Source organism: Tenebrio molitor, chromosome 6 (assembly GCF_963966145.1).
Source record: "Tenebrio molitor chromosome 6, icTenMoli1.1, whole genome shotgun sequence".
In the NCBI taxonomy this organism is placed as follows: Eukaryota; Metazoa; Arthropoda; class Insecta; order Coleoptera; family Tenebrionidae; genus Tenebrio; species Tenebrio molitor.
The window spans coordinates 13,157,874-13,176,809 of record NC_091051.1 but is presented as its reverse complement, the minus strand read 5'-3'; the positions used below and the strand labels follow the sequence as shown (position 1 = coordinate 13,176,809).

General features: G+C 33.3%; 1 long non-coding RNA gene across 2 annotated transcripts in view; it reads left to right on the top strand.

Moving 5' to 3' along the window:
• The first annotated feature begins 10,627 nt into the window (after positions 1 to 10,627).
• Positions 10,628 to 18,936, top strand: part of LOC138133829 (uncharacterized) — a 32,817-nt gene continuing 24,508 nt past the window's right edge. For both annotated transcript variants that reach the window (XR_011160540.1, XR_011160539.1), the window contains exons 1-2: positions 10,628 to 10,794; positions 15,598 to 15,803. This is a non-coding gene — a long non-coding RNA (uncharacterized lncRNA). The remainder of the gene's footprint in view (positions 10,795 to 15,597; positions 15,804 to 18,936) is intronic.

The window sequence follows — 18,936 nt, the reverse complement described above, 5'->3', positions numbered from 1 at the left end:
ACGGCGTCCAATTACGGTAGATTTGTCTACTTTTTACGTTAATTTTAAAATGATTCAAGAGAGATTGTATCAATTCTGATGTACCTATTCAGAGAGGCGAAGATATGAGGCAACCATTAGAAACATTAATGCTGCTAATTCCGGTCCAGGACAGCCCCCAGATTCATGAAAATATGACCCGAAACGTTCATTTCACCGCAGCAGTTTATGTCATCAGAGAAATATCGCCGATACCTAATATTTTTCATCAAAAGTTTTGGGCACAAATATGATCCCCCATTATTGGCAGGGTTAATTGTTTGAAAGCGCAGCACGTTAGCCTGCGGGAGCCAATCAATAATAGAATAATGAAATAAAAGACAGTCTACAGTGAGAAAATTGTCCCCTAATCATTTGTGAAGACAGCTGCTACTTTTTAAGTCTTTATGAGGGAAAAGTTAAGAAATTTTCAATTTCATTCAGGAAAGTTTGTTGGAAGGGCCTTGATTTTTCGTTCAAATTTATTTAAAATGACGTACTCGAAGTTATTTTATCACGGTCACACGGTCGACCGAATGCCGTAAATTGGCTAAATCTGCGAATTTTAGAGAAATGTTCCCGGAATGTCTCGGAAAATGCCCCAGCGCCATCAGCCGGGGTAATGTAGCATAAATCGCTGCGGGGGCGCTATGATTTTTAATGTGTTGTATGATTTTGTTGGTCTGAGTCCGTGGGGGGCTCCCAGTCAACTACACCCTCTTGACAAATTTCCCCCCATGTCATAATATTGTTTGAAACGGTCTTCCCACATTTTCAACGATTCAGTTTAAAAATGTTTTTCTTTTATCGCGTTATCATTTCCTCTTGTGCAGTATCTACGTATCTACACATCTGAACTACTTAATATTTATTTCCGACTTTAATTTACATAACGGATGGTGCATAACATTAAGGAAATACGTGTTACAAGAATTTGCAATATTAGCAAACTTTTTCTATTGTCTCTCCCTCACTTCGTGTTCATTAGGGAAACTACCCTTATGTAGTGGTGTGACCGTATATCTTATGTACAGCTATGAGCAAAAGTTTGTTATTGCAGAAAATATTTGGTCGGAGAGCTTAGCCAAAAAACAATGTTAAAAAGAATTTGCGTAACAAGTTAATCATATTTATGGCTGTTGTTCTACGCTGTTATAATTTCACTTGGATTCTAAAAAACAGTTTTATTGTCTACACATTTGTTTGCATAAATTAGGTATGGTGTAGGTTCTTTTAGTAAATAAAGTAAATATGATATAGTTAAGTTATTTAAAAAATAATTCTTCCCCTATATGTGGTTAAGTTAGTGGTTATGGTAGTTAATCTTAACACCGATGGTCACGTGCACTGATCACTATAATAAAGTATACAATTACAGTAATTATTAGGGTGTAGGTCAAGGCAGAATTATGGCCAAATCAATAATTACTGTGATTTAATTTCAATAGAATTTCATTTCAATGAAGATACATTGGCAAATTAACGACTTTTTGCATTGATGTACCTACTCGTAAGTAAAAAAATAAATACAAATAGGTAGGTACGTATAACATAGGCATTTAATTCTAATGTGATTTTATTTTGTGGGAACAGCTTACTTTAAGGGTGACTCTACAATTTAAAAACTATCTGTAATGAATGAAACGGTTTGATGTAAATCATATAGGTATGTAATACACAGAACAATTATTATTTAAAAAATAAACTAATAGTAATTTTTGCAGCAAGTGCATAAAGTTGTATTTTTTTTTACGAATGGAAAGTCTGACAGCATGCTAGCCGAGACACTAGCCGAGTGCGACAATCCCATGAGTTCCAACAATATTTTTTCTACGACTGTTTGCAATTAGAAAACCAATTAGCATCAAAACATAAATCTAACATTTGACGTTTCTGAAAGCAAGACTATGAGACAACTTCATCTGTTTTAATGCACTGTTATCATTCAGTTACTTCGGTGCACATACCGGGTGTTAGGGAAGTCCATAATAGTAATAAATTTTGTCCCCAGTAGAACTACTAGAACTCTTCAAAATAAACATTGTTTACATACTACCGCGGCCAAAATACGTACTTTGGTCGTCACTTTTTGACACTTCAAATGTAAATCAGGTATTAATGTCAATATACATGACAATTTCAAATTATTCTTGTCAAAAATATGGCTCCTTCAGTTTTGATAATACAGTGTGTATCAAAACGACCGCACCAACTACTTGTAATCGTATAAAGTAGTGAGAAGAACGTCAAAAAAAATAATACAAATGTTCTCCTGATGTTTTTTCTTAATTTTCGAAATTTTGATTTTTTTTGTTGACATATACAAGCACATGATTAATTGACTAAGATTTATTCAAAAATTGTGTAACAAAAATTTTAAATTTCGATTTTTAAAAAGGCAAACGGACTAAAAGAAAACTAATTTAATTAGTGAATGTTATTGCAATTGAACGAATACTCCGTCTCATGTACCTAATTGGAACAAAAAAAATTTTTTTTCAACATTTTTGATTATAATTTTCTAAATTTAACACGCTGTAACTTTTAATTGAAGCTGGGAAAAAATTTTTTTCCAATTTTTTTATATTCTCCCTGTATTCTGTACAACTGCTAATAGTTGGTGCGTTCGTTTTGAATCACCCTGTATAGAATCGTCTCACTTACTTCTGAAGGTTGTCTAAACCGCGGCCATGTTGATCTTTTGCTTTTGAACTCTGCCTCCGCAGCTGGGATTTACCCCACCCGTATGACACTGATAGAATAAAATAATTTTCCGACGACCACTATGAAAAATGCGTAAATTCGCACAAATAACTATTATTGAAAGTTGGCTATTGCATGCAAATAGCGAACCCGTGTGCAATGAAACTGGTTAGCCAATCAGATACCTTCTAGCCTGTGCGCAATGAAATCATTGCACACAGTTGTACTAACCATGGCCACCAATGTATGTTTTGTCCGCAGCTCTGTCGAATAATATTTGAAGTTTGAAGGAATACCGAATATTAGCGTTTTTTTTTGTGGTCGTCGGAAAAATATCGTGTATATCACGTTTTGAAAATTCGATTTCACACGAGTTTGCAGAATTGAATTAAGCAAACGAGTGTGAAATCTTTCATTTTCAACTCTTGATATACAATATACTATTTTATTATACCTGAATCATAATCCCTGTTTTTGACACTAAAATGCGTGCGAAAAAGGGCCTTTAAAACACTAAAGTTTTAAGGGTTGCTTAGGTAACAACAAATTCACCTAGAATTTGAACAATGATAAATAGACATTTATACACAATTTATGATAGCAACGAAACAACAACAATTAACCATTCGATTAACCAACGATTAACCAACGATTAATGACACAGATTTATTCGGAAAAGGTATTTCAATTTACTTTTTTTGTTATAATTTTCAGATTGTTGTGCAGGTATAATAAAAATAGCGTATGATACACGTTTATAAGGGCCTTTAAAGCACTTGCGACGTTAAAAGCGCTCAGCTACGCGCGTGTTTTAGAGGCTTCCTTATAAACTTGTATCATAATATATCGTAATATTGTATCGTAATATACTATTTTAGAATCTGCGTCTCTAATAGGTCTTTTTTTGTATTCAATTTGGAGTCGTTTAGGGCTATCTCTTAAAGCACTCGTAGTTTAATAACATCTCTAAGAAATTTTTTATCAATATTTCAGTGTAGGTATTATTGTCATTTACACCAAAAAACTTCCAATATTAATGTTCAAACTCTACTTTTTAACATATGTTGCAGATGTAGTTGCATCAGTTACCTTGAATTACCAATTAATATAAAATTCCCTACAAGTTGGAAGTTTAATTTTTTTATTTAAAAATTAAAACAAGGGTGCAAATTCTAAAAAATAACATGAAAAACTCGTTTTATAAGGGCATTGGCGCACTCGTCCCATACAAAACTCCCCTACGGATCGTTTTCTACACTTTGGACTCGTGCGCCAAATCAACCCTTATAAAACCCGTTCTTTAATATACTATTTTACAACAATAAAAAATAAGGTTAAACATCCTAAAGCTTGCTTTACAATTGAATATCATTTATGTCACATTGACGACCAAAGTATTTTGGCCGCGATAGGTAAATAGTTATAAGACCTATAGATCTTTTTTTAATCTAATATTATTTTTTACATTGTTCTAACCCCTAATTTGGCACTTCCCTCATGGGATAATCATCAATTGAAACGAAAGGGTGAGGGAAATGATAACATTATAATTTTTCTGAATAAAGAACGGTCGCTGTTCTAACTTACCTACTAACAGTTTTTACTGTTTTTTCGAGTACCTACTTTAATCGAGTAGGTAATTCTCGTATCAATTTTAGGGTTCAAATAATATTTAATTTTAACTCTGTTTTGAAGAATTTGCGGAAAAAATGATAAATAAAAAATATGTTTATGTATTTCCTATTGCCTTATTGGTAAAATTGATTAGGTATACTTCGGGACACGAAATTTCGGGCATCATTTTTCTGTCGTTTCAAAAAATTGCGATGTAAATCACTCTTTATTGTTAACGTGACATTCAAAAGTCAAATTGTGAAATTTATTTTCTGTTCACGTCAATCGCATGTCAGTCAAAATCGTCGCAAACGGTAAAATTGAGGTTAATAATGTAAAGCCTATTTTACATTTTTTGACAGTACATATATTAATAATAATAATAATAATAATAATAATAATAATAATAATAAGTTTATTCATGCCAAGATACAGCGTATTTGCATACGTCAACCAACTAGATTTAACTACTTATAGGAGAATGCAGCTAAAAAATTCAACTAAGCATAATAATATATGTACATCAAATTATAATTAATAAGAAGTAAAAGAGCAAAAATGAAAGCAAAGAAAAATTATTGGTCAACTACAAGACTTTGTGCACCCATATCATGTAAAATCAGTGAATTTATTCTCTAAAAACTCTTCAAACGAATAAAATTGTTTTTCTATAAGATATGATTTGATTTTACTCAACAGCATCTTTTCATTAATGGTTTTTGTTATTTGCACCGGAAGTTTGTTAAAAAATTTTATGCAAAAATAATTTATACCATCCTTGGATTTAGATAATCTTATTGTTTTAAAGCTAATGGCTTCGGCTCGGGTGTGGTAGTCATGAAATGCACCAAGAGTAGGGTAGGAATCAAGATTTTTTATAATATGTTCTAGACACTTGTAGATGTATAGACAGGGTAGAGTGAGAATATTGAGTTTCTGAAAATATTCGTGGCAGTCATCCTTGTACCCTAAATTTGCAATTATTCTAATGGCTCTTCTCTGCAACCTAAACAGTCTATGCCGCGAAGGTGAATGACCCCATGCCAAAATGGCATACTGTAGATGACTCTGAATTAAAGCGTAATAAGCAATTTTTAAATACTGTTGGGACAAGACATCGCTCAAGTTACGTAAGAGATACAAATTTTTGGATATCTTTGTGACCACCGCATCACCATGCTTATTCCAATTTAGCTGTTTATCTATAAATACCCCCAAGTATTTTGTAACATTAGAAAACGTTTCTGCAGTGGCATAGTTTTTTAATGTGAAAATTATAGAGATCGTTTTTTCTTTATTTAGAGTTAATTTGTTGGATATGAACCAATTTTCAGTAAGTGTAAGAAGATTCTTTTGATCAATCAACAGTTCAGTTAAAGATTTGGCCTTATTACTGACAGTCGTATCGTCGGCATACATTGTGACATTTTTATTTGATAAATATCCTGGGAGGTCATTAATAAAAATTAAAAAGATAATGGGACCAAGTATAGATCCCTGAGGTACACCGTAGATAATCTTCTTTTCAACTGAGTAAGACCCATTTGTACGAACAATTTGTGTACGATCACTTAAAAATGACAAAATAAATTTTGTACTTGCAGGATGGAAATTATATAATAAAAGTTTTTTGATTAATAATTCATGCGATACACAATCAAACGCTTTGGTTAAATCAAGAAAATATGTGTGATAAAATTCATTTTGTTCGAAGCTGTTTAAAATGTTGCACGTAAGATGGAGAATTGCTGAAGTCGTTGAGTAGTTCTTTCTGAAACCAAACTGGTAGGGTGTAAGTAGTTTATTATTATCCAAGAACTTGATGATTTGAGATAACATAAGTCTTTCAAAAATTTTAGAAAAGATGGGAAATACTGAAATGGGTCTATAATTATTTACATCCTCAGCGTCGCCTTTCTTAAAAATCGGTGCCACTGCTGCTTTTTTAAGCTGGTCGGGAAATAACCCTTGTTTAACAGCACAGTTGAATAATTTAGTTATAGGCGAGATCAAACAGTTCTGCACCGTTTTTACAAGAGACGTCGAAAATCCAAAAATGTCTTTGGTGTTATTATTTTTTAATTGTTTAATTACATCTCTGACTTCTACTTCCGAAACTTCGTGAAAATAAAAAAAACCATTGCACTTGGCATCAGTAACATTCGTGGACCTCATTATATTTATGGGACTATCTGTGGCTGTCGGTAAACTGGAGATAATTTTATCGGCTATAGATGAGAAATAATCATTAAACTCGTTTGCTGTTATGGTACACTGAAGGTCTTTTTTAGGTTTATGTTGATTTATGATGCTCCAAAGGGCTTTGGGATTACCTTTGTTATGTCTTACGAAACATTCATTTGCTTTCATTTTTGCCTCCTTTATGGCGCCAAGATATCTTTTTTTAAAACTAGACAAAAGTTGTTTAGTTTCTATAGTCTCATGAAGTTTATAAGCGTCATTTAGTAAACCAAGAGTTTCTCGCATTTTCTGTAAGTTAGAATTAAACCAATTATTACTACAAGAGACTTCAGAATTACGTTTAAATGTAACCATTTTCTCAGGAAAAGCAGTATTGAATATAGACAAAATGTTATTTAAAAACATATCAAATTTATGGTTTATATCGAAGTCATAAGTTAAAAAGTCCCAGTCAATATTGTCTAAGCAGTGGTAAAAAATGAATTTTCCATATTGTGTAATGGGTCTAACACGTTTTGTTTCCATTTTACACTTACGATTGAAGAACCAATTTTTTACCTGCACTAAAACTCCTGTATGATCGGAAAAATCCGTTTCCAGTGGAGATGTGCGCACAAAATCACACGGTATATTTGTGAAAACATTATCAATATGGGAATTCTTTCTAGTGGGAAAATCTGCAAGGGCATATAACCCAAAACTACTGAATAAATCTGTTAGTTGTTGAACATTTTCGTTTTTCAAGTTAAAATGAATATTAAAATCCCCGCCAAAAACCACATTCTTATCTTTATAATCAATTACATCCAATACTTTACAAATGTTTTCGCATAGAACTTCGAATTTACCCAATGGTGATCTGTAGACGACAATCAAATACAAGTTGAATTCTGGTAGATAAGTGCCAATTATTTCGCAGTCAATTTCAGATGACAGGCTCTTGACAAATTGAAGGGATTTGAACTGATGGCAACTGAGAATAAACTGGATGACACCTCCATGGGTATGATTTGACCTAGTGAAGCTTTCCGCTGTCGTGAATGATTCTATTCGCACAATGTCACTTTCCGCTGGCTTGAGCCAGTGTTCTCCATAGAGCATCTAAAGGTTGTGATTCCATTACCATTTCGATTGCACCAATTTTGTTTCGTAAACACTGGATATTTAAAAACAAAATGTTTATACACTGGTTCCAGTTCTCTGATTGCTAGACTTCGTATACAGTTTGACTTCTTACGACTGCCACTTGTCTTCTGTAGGCTTCACATTCATAGTCGAAGCGAGAATGATTTACTTTAATATTTATATTGTTGAAATTGTTAAGTTTGGAACAATTAATGCAGACTGTATTATTTTGACATTCACTTTCAGTATGACCCGCTTTGCCGCAGTTCAGACACAGGATTTCTTTTATTTGACAATTATTACTCATGTGATTGAAACCTCCACATTTGTAGCACCTTATGATATTAACATGTTCAAACACTGAGCATGCCTTCCATTTAACAAATACTGATTTTAGATTTATGAATGTAGAGTAAGTTAGAGGATCGACTTCTATAATCGCGAAGTAATTATTCTTCATTTTTTTACAGACGATCATACGGAATAAACCTTTCATATTTTTTAAAGAAGAATTTTGATTTATAAGACACTGTTTCAATTCCTCTTCCGTCATTTCATTGTTAAAGCCCACGATTTTAATTTTCGGATTATGCGGCTTGACCTTTTTAACTTCATACTCTTTGCCCATTTTTGTCTTCACTTCTTCTTCCAATTTATTGGCCTCTCCTTGGTTGCAACAAGCAATTGCGACGCTCCCATTTCGCAGACGTTTAACTTTTGTGATGCCCACTTGAACTTCTTCGGGATTAATTTTATCCTGCAGGGTTTCAAAAGTTACATTGGCATTCTGGGAAGATTTTGGTTTTAAAATAACAACATCTTTACTAGGTTTGAGGGATTCACTATATAGTTGCTTATCTTGATGGAGGACGTTTTTAACATTTTCCGTGATCCTTAATTGTCCGTTTGAGAGTGTGTTAAACTTTTGATCAATTTGTATTTGTACCTCTTTTTTGAACGATAAGAACTGTTGAGATAGTTCTTCTCTTACTTTCCCTACGAGACTTTTTGCGTCGAGCGTTTGTCGTGTTTCAGCGAGTTGCGCGGTTAAACTGTCGATTTCTTCTTTCATCTCCTCAACGGTCTCCTTAAGTTTACTGTTTTGGTAGTTTACTTTTTTTAGAACTTTATGAAAAGCTTCCTCAATATTATGTATTTCACGACAGTGTTCCTCGCACAACATGACACTCTCTGTAATAACGCAAAATTTTTTGCCCCTATCAAGGAGGATTTTTATGCAGCTAGTGTGGTAATACTCGTCGCATTTTGCACATTTTGTAAACGCGTTCAGAACCTTTGAATTGCACCTTTTACACACTTTTCCACTTGCATCACTGGGACCACTATCAAACACCTGTGAAGCGCACGTCGCCATCTTGGAATCATTGACAGTGATGCCCGAAATTCCGTGTCTCGAACTGTACTATTGGGGACAAAATACTTTGGTCGTCATTTTTCTGTCACTTCAAAACAAATTAATGTAAACCAACCATTAATGTCAAGTCAACATTGATGATAATTTCAAATTATTGACTTTTCTCTTGTCAAAAATATGGGACCTTCCACCATTCAAAAATTTAGAATCGTCTCCCTTGCTTCTGAGGGATTGTCCATGGGCCAAATTGCCTTGTGGAAACCTTTTCAATTTTTCCTCCTTGGAATTTCTCGTTCAGTGGTCCATTTTTCGGTATTTAACATTTCGCAATGATGAGTTTGACAGTGACAGTGGTTGACTGGTTGACAGTAATAAAAAATATCCTAATGCTTGCTTTACAAGTTTATGTTAATCAACTGACTTTGACGACCAAAGTAATTACGACCAAAGTAATTTGTCCCCAATAGTACGTGGACTTCCATAACACCCGGTATTTGGATAAATAATAACAAGCTACGAGCTACGGCACGTTTTTTTAACCCATTTTACTTTTTTCGCTTTAACTTTTTTTTTATTATTTGGTTTTAACTTAAAATTAAAAAATACTCTTTACCGAACGACAAACTTAAAATCACAATGTTTATTGGTTTAGTAGATCTTGGAAAAATCATATGACAAAAAATAATAATTGAAAAGTATAGCGCCATCTATACAAATTTAATTAAACAATTCTGAAGAAATATTTTTGTTTGATAATTTAGAAAACGTGTTCCAAGACAGATGACAAATACCTACTTAACCTATAATTCATTTTATAATCCTCGTTATTTTATTTCAGGAAGTGTTTTGTGACGTACCCTTTACTACATAGAGGAACTCAAACACGGACACGTGCGAATTTTTTTTATACGTTCAACCCTACCACCCCTTTTGCTCGTGCCATCTGCATGGAAAGGGTAGCACCCTTTCATATGATTTTTTATCGAAGGGTTTAAATTGTTCCAACATTTAATCACAGCAAAGGTTAAGATTTATGGTAAAAATGTAATGATATTTTTTTTTATTTATTCTCAATAATTTAAATATCAATTTTTACATAAAATACTGTAATGTTATAGTTGTGTGACAATTCTAACATAAAGAATTCTTTTAGCACCACAGATGTTTATACTTTCTTAATAATTCCAAAAACTGTACAAGAAATTTCAGAAATGTGACGAATAGTTCTGAGATTTCATGCAAGTCCATTTTTCCACCATCACTTTTTCCATCAGCAATGAAATTAGCATCGCTACAATGAAGGGTTGTTCCCCCTTTTAAAATAAAAAAGGGTTCACCCATCACACAATGTAAAAAGTAAGGGTTGCAACCAACAGAAAGAGTTTGTCGATACATTTTGAACTGCTTCGATGCTACGATCCCCTCCACCAGGATTTTATTCGAGGAAATCTATATGTGTAAGGTAGTCCTTCGTAAACCTTTGAGAGAGGGCTTTACATATGCTCCACCCCTTTAAAAGTCTGTGCACACTTTTTTATGTAAAGGATAGAATAAATCAGTTCAGTCTCTCGAAGTGCATCACAGAGGCAGGGTGCTTCTTTCTAAATATGTATGTAGGTGTATCAGAAAATTTCTTAATTTTGCTATCCACATTATGGGAACCTGCATAAATGAAAAACGCTTGTTTAACAATCAGTTGTGGGGAATGTGTATTTGTAACATTTTTTTGTTTTCTTGGATGCAAAGTTACGAAACAGGTAAGTTTTTATAAGTTACCATTACCATTAGACGTCAAATCATTGTTTAGGCATAACAGTTAGGTATTGACAAGCGAAAATTATTTTTCATTTTTCTAATTTGAAAAAAAGCTAATGTATTTGAAAATATTAAATCATAGATGATAGCTTTCTTGCTGCATAATCTCTTTAAAATGGTCATTATTGTTTTTTTGATTTAATAATTAATTTCTCTAACTGTCCTCATTACAGTTGTGCACTGCTAGTTGCATATCAATAGCAACAACTATCGTTTCATTCTTAGCAGAACAACTCTGATTTTTAAAGCATCACTGCAAATTTTATACGGACTGATTTATTTATTTTTGGAAATGTAAAAGATACATTTTTATCAATTCGGATGTGTTGCGATTTTCAAGTTTTTTATTTTTGTTTTTATTAAAACTGAACCATACAACATCAAGTTTTTCAGATTTCGGAAGGCCACCCACCCGTTAGGTATACGTATTGCATTATATAAAAAAAAAGAATGCTTACACACTTGTTAAACCGGCATATTACTTAACGTCCGGTCTGTAACATAACTTTTGTTCAAGCTGTTATTAATTTCTACCTGTATCTATTCTGAATGAACGTCTTCATTAAAAAGCATATCTTGTGCTAATGGTAATAATTATTTTCTAATGATGATGATTAATGATCGTATAAACCAGTCTCTCAGCCCTGATAATGACGAAAATTAATTTTTTTGAAAACATTCAGTTTTAAAACACATCTACATTTACTGCACTGCCTTTTAATTAAGAATGAAGACTGTTTTTACAGAAATTTCTTTAATTATAAATAACAGAGAAATTATTTCTTTAAATAATCTAATAAAAAGATGAAATTTTGTTTTAGAAGAATAAAACTTGACGGGAAATAACTGTATACAAAACAAATTTAAAGATAATGTTTAAAGATACCTACATGTTTTTACTTATTTCGAAATACTCGTTAGAATCTCAAATGCCATCCTGTGATCTTTGGTACGTACCAATCGCGTATAATTACATTTCACAAGATTTACTTAGTCAACACAAAGTTTTTCATTTTCTAAATTAATCGGTGCTAGGTGGGTTCACAATAATTAAAATTGAAACTTTTTCTAAGTCTTCTAGTGTTCTGTAATCGTATTCCTTCACACAAATGGATCAGCAACAAAAAGTAATTCTACATTTGGGTGGAACTTTTATCAAATTTTTCCAGTAAATAACGGATAGGTTTCCGTGTTAAATTTATTAGAGACGGAATAATAATTATACAGGGTGTCTCAAAATTCGCGAATTCCGAATTCAGAGCGTTGTTGGGAATCACTTGAGTAGTCCAAATACGGAAAAAAAAATCGGGACTCCCCGCACAAATATACATGGGTGGAAAAGTGCACTCTTTGAACTGCGTTTTCTTCAAATACAGGCTGAAAAGTTCAGTGTTTATTGTTATTTATGGTGTAGATGATTGTAGAAAATAATAACGTAAAACAATTTTTTGAAGAATAGCTTTACTTTTTTTTTTATTTTGTCACTGTGGATATGAAGGCTGCCATGTATTGAACAAAATTAAAATGCTTATATCTTCTTTGGGAAGAGCGATTTTTTTTCTAAGTATTTTTCGAGCTTCACTGGGTCCTTCCCTACCACGCTCTGAATTCGGAATTTGCGAATTTTTAGACACCCTGTATACATGACCGACTATCAAATTATTAATTAACTCCACATAAAATCTTGAAAACTTGGTGAATGGTTTTTCTAAAAATTCGCTTAAAAAACAAAACTTAATTTTACGTCCTTAAATTGTTATCTTTTAGTTATTTGAAACAATAATTGACCCGATAAAATTTACGTTTATTTTGTATTTCTTCATTTGAACATTCACTATGGAAATCTTTGTAAGAAAATAAATGATTACATCTCCATAATAGAGTTGCGTAAAATTGTCTTCGAGGACGTGATTTCCTTTTTTGAAAATAATTTATATATTATCGGCAACTTATGTAAGTCTTTGTTCGTTGCATAACAAGTAATAATTACTCATTTGTACTTAGCGACGTTTTTGTTTAATTTCTTGAAGTACATACTTTCAATTATTTCGATGTGTTTCACGCTTCAACAATCCAACCCAGTCGTTCATTAATTTGATTTCCCAACGTAGTTAAATATAGAACGGCCTACGGGAGAAAATTCTATTAAGATTTTAGTTGGCAATTTTGCGAAAATTCAATATACTGTTGACGTGGGTTTTATTGTTAGTTTTTCTTTAGCAACGAAGCACAAGTTCCGGAATTCGTCGCACGATATCAATCTACTTTGACAAGGGGATGAATACATTGCTAAAACAGGCAATATGAGATAGCTGCAGGCTAGGCAGACTTAGGGATGATTTTTATGTTGCAATTTTCCGGCCCTAGAGCTGTTCAGTTGTTACAGGAGATGACGAGAGGTCGTAGGTTAAGTAAGTTCTGCTATCGCATACACACCCTCTTCGGCACCATTTATCAATAAGCTTTTTATATTTTGGCGTATCAGTAACATTTTTTGTCTATTACTCTGCCTCCATTTATAATCATCACGATTTTGTATTTTATGCAGTTAGACTTGCGCAAACAAAAATGGCTTATACACTGCGAGCGGAAAGTAAGGTACTACCTATCACACTTCTTAAATTTATATTCTTGGCAAAAATTTTATTTCTTAATTGTCTTCTTTGACAGGTTGTATTTTTCGGCGCGACATAAATTTAAGGAATTTTATTCTTTATTTTACACCCGCGCTGTGTAAAGGAGGTAAATATTTTCTCAATTTATATAATGCGCCAAGCTTTCACCCCAAGTGTTTGCATGTGGCAGTTTTTTTACCTCGAAGGACGTCAGTCCGACATCCCTCGGGATTTTTCTCTGTGTGTTTCCAGATAGCCAGAGGAAACGAGAAAATGTTGTTTTAAATGGTTTGATATTTGTCTTGTAATGGTTTAAAAACACCCGTTTGTTGCGGATATTAATTTCGAAACTTTCCCTTTCCCGGAGTGCAATACATCCCTGGCAATATATCGTAGTGTCCGGAGCCACCTGCGCTCGTAGTATAATAATCATGTCACATAAAACTGCAACACATATAGAAAATGCATCATCCCTCGATACCCTACAGGCTCTCCGTCACTGTAGCATTAAAATGTCTTCACTCCCTTGACCGCAGCTCGGGATTCAATATATTACGTCGTATCTCGGATGTGTTTTTCACCTTTTTCCGACGTTTTCCATATTATGATTAGAAGGAAATGTTAGGAGGGCGACGATGAGAGTGGTATAAGGCAAAAGGGAAAGACAGAGGGTATCTCTCCTCATACAGTATTCAACGCCAGCTATATCCCGCATTAATGTGGCCGTATCCGTTGGATTGGGAATATGTATGGGGCTCGGACTGGACGATCTGAGCCAAACTGAACTCATAATTTAGGAATACATTCAGGATACCGGCAACGTATCACATCAGTATTTTTACGTTTATTGCCAGATAATGCTAATATATGGAATACAATAAATCAGATTTATTTTAAAATGTTGGCCTCATTTGGTACAAGACGTCGGTATAATGTCTAAGATAATGCATTTTATTCACGTGGACCGAATACGGTATCAGCGAAAATAGAACAAAAGTTATTGTGAAAAATGAAATGCTGAAACTACGGCGAGACCGTACGCGGGGACGTTTCAAACGTTACGAGGAATTCTGACAAAATTTGAACGAATTGCTATCACGGAACGATTACCGCAGTTATTTTTGACTACACCTTAATTTCAGGTTCTAAACGTTGGGTAACGTTCCGACACATAATGAGTGACAAATTAGAAATACGACAACTTATGCAACCAATTACACGGTTGTAGAGTCGAGTTGTTAGATTCTTAAAAAATATCTCCACCCTCCCCGACAAATGTGTGTTGCGTAAAGTGGCAAGTCTTAAATTATTTTAGTAGCAGAACGTAATACGATCCTTCATTGTCAATGTCCCCTACACGAAAATATGAGCTATAGTAAGAAGGTCTTAAGGACGATCAAAAAGGAACATGAACAAAACAATAAAAAAATAGGTGCTCTGTAATTAATAACGGGAATTGTAAAGAGAAGAAAGAGTGTAAAGAAATAGAGAATAGCCTTTACGGATATCAGAAAAATCTGTACAGCGTATAAATGATTGTAATTCGAACAGGTGCAATTTGAGATCAAATCTGTTTTATGGAAATTATCAACGAAGAAAAAATGTTAATGTCCTTGCTGATACTTTCACCGCAATAAACAGACCCATATCTTATATTTTTCAAAATACATGCAGAGATACAAACAGATATCTTACAGTTACAATTATGTTTAAAAAAATGACCCTTTGATACATATTTTATCCAAAGTTAAGTGGTAATTATTCTAGACGAAAATGATTTGAATAAGTTAAAAGAAGATTAGAAACGAAGAAAATTGAAATAAAGAAATAATTATCTTCTACAAGGAAATAAGAAAATTAAAAATGTATTAGTAGGTGGTGTGGGAGAAAAATCAAAGGAACTAAAATAAGAGAAGTCTATAAAAGTGTTGTTTAAAATTGCTGTGAAGAAGTATATATGTATTAATAGAATGACCTTTGCCAACAAAGACTAGGGAAAATTTTTACTTGTACGATCGACGACAAAAAAAAGAGAATTTCATAAATTGGCTAATTGTTTTATTTTGACTCACGTTGTTAGTTAAGTTATGTTAAATTAAAAGTTATTGAAATATGTAATATTCTTTTTAGATAGTGGTGAACTGAAGCAACCAAAATGGCAGAATTTTAAGATGACGACAATCCCCTTCTTAGTGAATTACATTGTTTTCATCAGTGTTGTAACAGTGTATTACATATCGAGGCGTAAAATGTTTCATTACCGCCGAGGGCTCATTAGATAACCAAGGCGCGAAGCATCGCTAAAGGGCGAGGCAGAAATGAATGAATTCGTCCAGGTATGTATAACAATTTCATTTACAAATATCATCTGTTAAAGAAAAATGAAAAAAAAATGTACTTTAACATTTTCGCGAAAACATGTTTCTGTGGCAATAATATTGGATTTAGTAGTAATTTGTATTGTTTGTGTGATTTCAAATTGGGTTTAAAGTGTCGGATATAACAGAAGCACAATGAAAACTTTCATTGAAAAAAAGCAAAAAACCCACGCTATTTAAACATTTTCTTCCAATAATAAAAAAAACAAAAGGGAGTAATAGCTCAGTTTCAAACTTTTTAAATGTCAGTAATAACGTCATTACATATACAGGGTGAAGTTGAATTGCATCATAATACTATGTAAACCATAGTATCTTCAATAAGTGAATAAACGGAAAGTAAACATTTTAACTTTATAAAATCCAATTTAACTTAATTCCATCCCGAACGAGACACTTCTGGAAGCTGTTATTAATCGAAACATGAATAGCTTTAAAAACGGAGAGTCACAAAACCTTATTATAAATGAAATGATTGAAATAGTTATTTACATAATTATTGGGATAAAAGCAATATTACAGGACTCGAGTCTGTAATCACACGAGTTTCCTGTAATATGCTTTAGCCCACGTGTTATGTACAAAATTTTATCAAAGACCGCCCCAATTTAAAAAAATAAATCTTATCTATTGATTTTCGCCAGTGAAATAAATGAGTTTCATTACCGCACTCAATGGTATAAGAATTTACTTATCCCACTAAGAATTTACTTATCCCACTGAGTGAGGTAATGAAACTCATTTATTCCACTGAGTGCGGTAATGAAACTCATTACCTCTGAGTGAGGTAATAAAAATGCGTGAGGTAATGAAGTTCTTATCCCATTCAAAATTAGTGGGATAAGTATCATTTATCCCACGGGATTAGATAAAACACTTTATTAAATACACAGAGCCACAAAAACGTGTAATAATACTATGAATGAAAACCAATAACTTTTTGCACCTTTTTTGCGCTGCATTCTTTCTTTTCTTTTTAATCTTACGTGATATCAATGGCGTACTCAACTTTTGTGCTTGAACTGTACATGGCCTTCACGCGGAGTTATATGCCAAAAGTGATTGCACGTGATTTTCACAAATGGTCTGAAAATCCTAATGTTTTAATATTCTGATGTATTTCGATTTCACCCTGTATAGTTGTAGATAAAATTTGTATTGATTACTATTTGTCAATGGCAAAATTGTTCAGTTCCATCTTCTGTTGCAATTAAATCTGTATCTTTTAAAAATCAATACTTACATATTTCTAAATGAATGATAGGTCTATTGGTAATTTCATAATCCAGTTCACGATTCATAATCCAGTTCACTATAATTTTGCCGAATGATCATTGTTAGTGGTTTGGTATTATCATAAAGCAGGATGTATTAGGTATTATTGTTAATTTTTCGCAACATCTCTCTACATTGATTATTTCACCGTGTTCCAGATAATTCTCTGTAGTAGATCATATCCGTTACCAATCATAATACACTACATAACCGTTTTGGGATGATGAAGATGTTGTTTACTGCTTATGGTACAGGTTAATTTTGATTAAACCAAGGTAATTATCGCTTACGGTATACGGCTGTTATACCTACACAACTCATAATTGGTCTAAAAATAGATAATTTTTGTTATTGGACAGCAACGATGAGCAAGTGGTGAAAACATTGCACTGAACTTCTTTTGAGAGCTCGTACGGTATCATCTTCTTTACGTAGGTGGCGAATTGTTGTCGTATTTGACATTGACATGGTTTCACAAGCTTACTTTTGGATTATACCTTTTTTAATGTTCTTTTCTGCAAATGGGTTCCGTAGATTAAAATTCTCTGTATTAAATTTCTCAAATTATCGTAGATAGTACTTTTCTCCACGACTATTAAAGAATTAATGCATTCTTGTTGGATATTCAACGAAAGAATGATATCAATTCCACATTCAGTGATAGAAAATACTAAAACCCACGGCTGTCGGCCAATCCATCCCTCGTATTTACATTCTTTCACCGGCAGATGACCAATCGGATGCGTTTGTAAACAATGAGTCGCGCATCGCGCAGCAACCGCTAAACGAGGCACAATTTTAATTGTCAAATTAAAAGGCAAATTAAATTCAATTTTCAAAGATTGTTTTTTCTTGGTATAGTCGAGAAAATATACTCTTCAACTCGCGTATAATGGCTATTATTCAATCGGACGATTCCACCACTCGCCTACGGCTCGTGTTGGAATTTTCATCCTCTTGAATAATAGCCATCATTATACGCTCGTTGAAAAATGTACTATTATCCCAGTTTTTAAATAGCTTTTAGAGCAAAAACAATTATTTACGTGGGAGCTTCTCTTACCTTCGTTTGATTTATTAATAGTGAACAAATTGCCATCAAAGTCCACAGTTGCTTTGCCGTGTCCTGCTTCTTTTCTTTAAACTGTGATTCATCAGCAAATACCCCTTACCTCGGTTCTAGGCACCTAGATCTTTTTTAATGATATGGGAAATGGAATTCTGTTGTTTTCGAAAAATATTCCGGTCAGGATATTTTTTTACAATTTTAGTGAACTTCCAGACTGCTGGGGATTCTAAATACCTCGGAACAATTTTGTGAAATATTTTGATATTACACAGTATTTTTAAGTAACACGTGAAACAATATTGTAGTGACTTTTTTCTTTTTCATTCTTATTTAGATAACACAGAACAAGTTATGAGTACAAAAGTTTAAACTGTGAAGACTAATATAATCCAACTATGTAACAACAATTAGCCACAGTCTTAAACAACAAATTGTCAGTGTAAAATTTCAAAAAATATATTTCGTTACTTATCACGGTGAGAAAGAAGTCACAGGTGAATTAGGAAAGTGAAGTTTTCACCAGGAAGACTTTTTCAGAAAGAAAATTTCTTGAAAACTAAGGTAGACATTCGCCAGACTCTTGTAAGTTGTTTTTGCGTTACGTGTGTGTCCTCACCTGCACCGTCGACGGTGGGTCGCCGCCCTCATTACTCCGACTTTTATACAATCAACGTCAATTAGCTTTACTGGAAGTTAACCGCTTTAATGTTGAAGCGGGGGTGTGTAAATGCAGCAAGTTGTGATGGT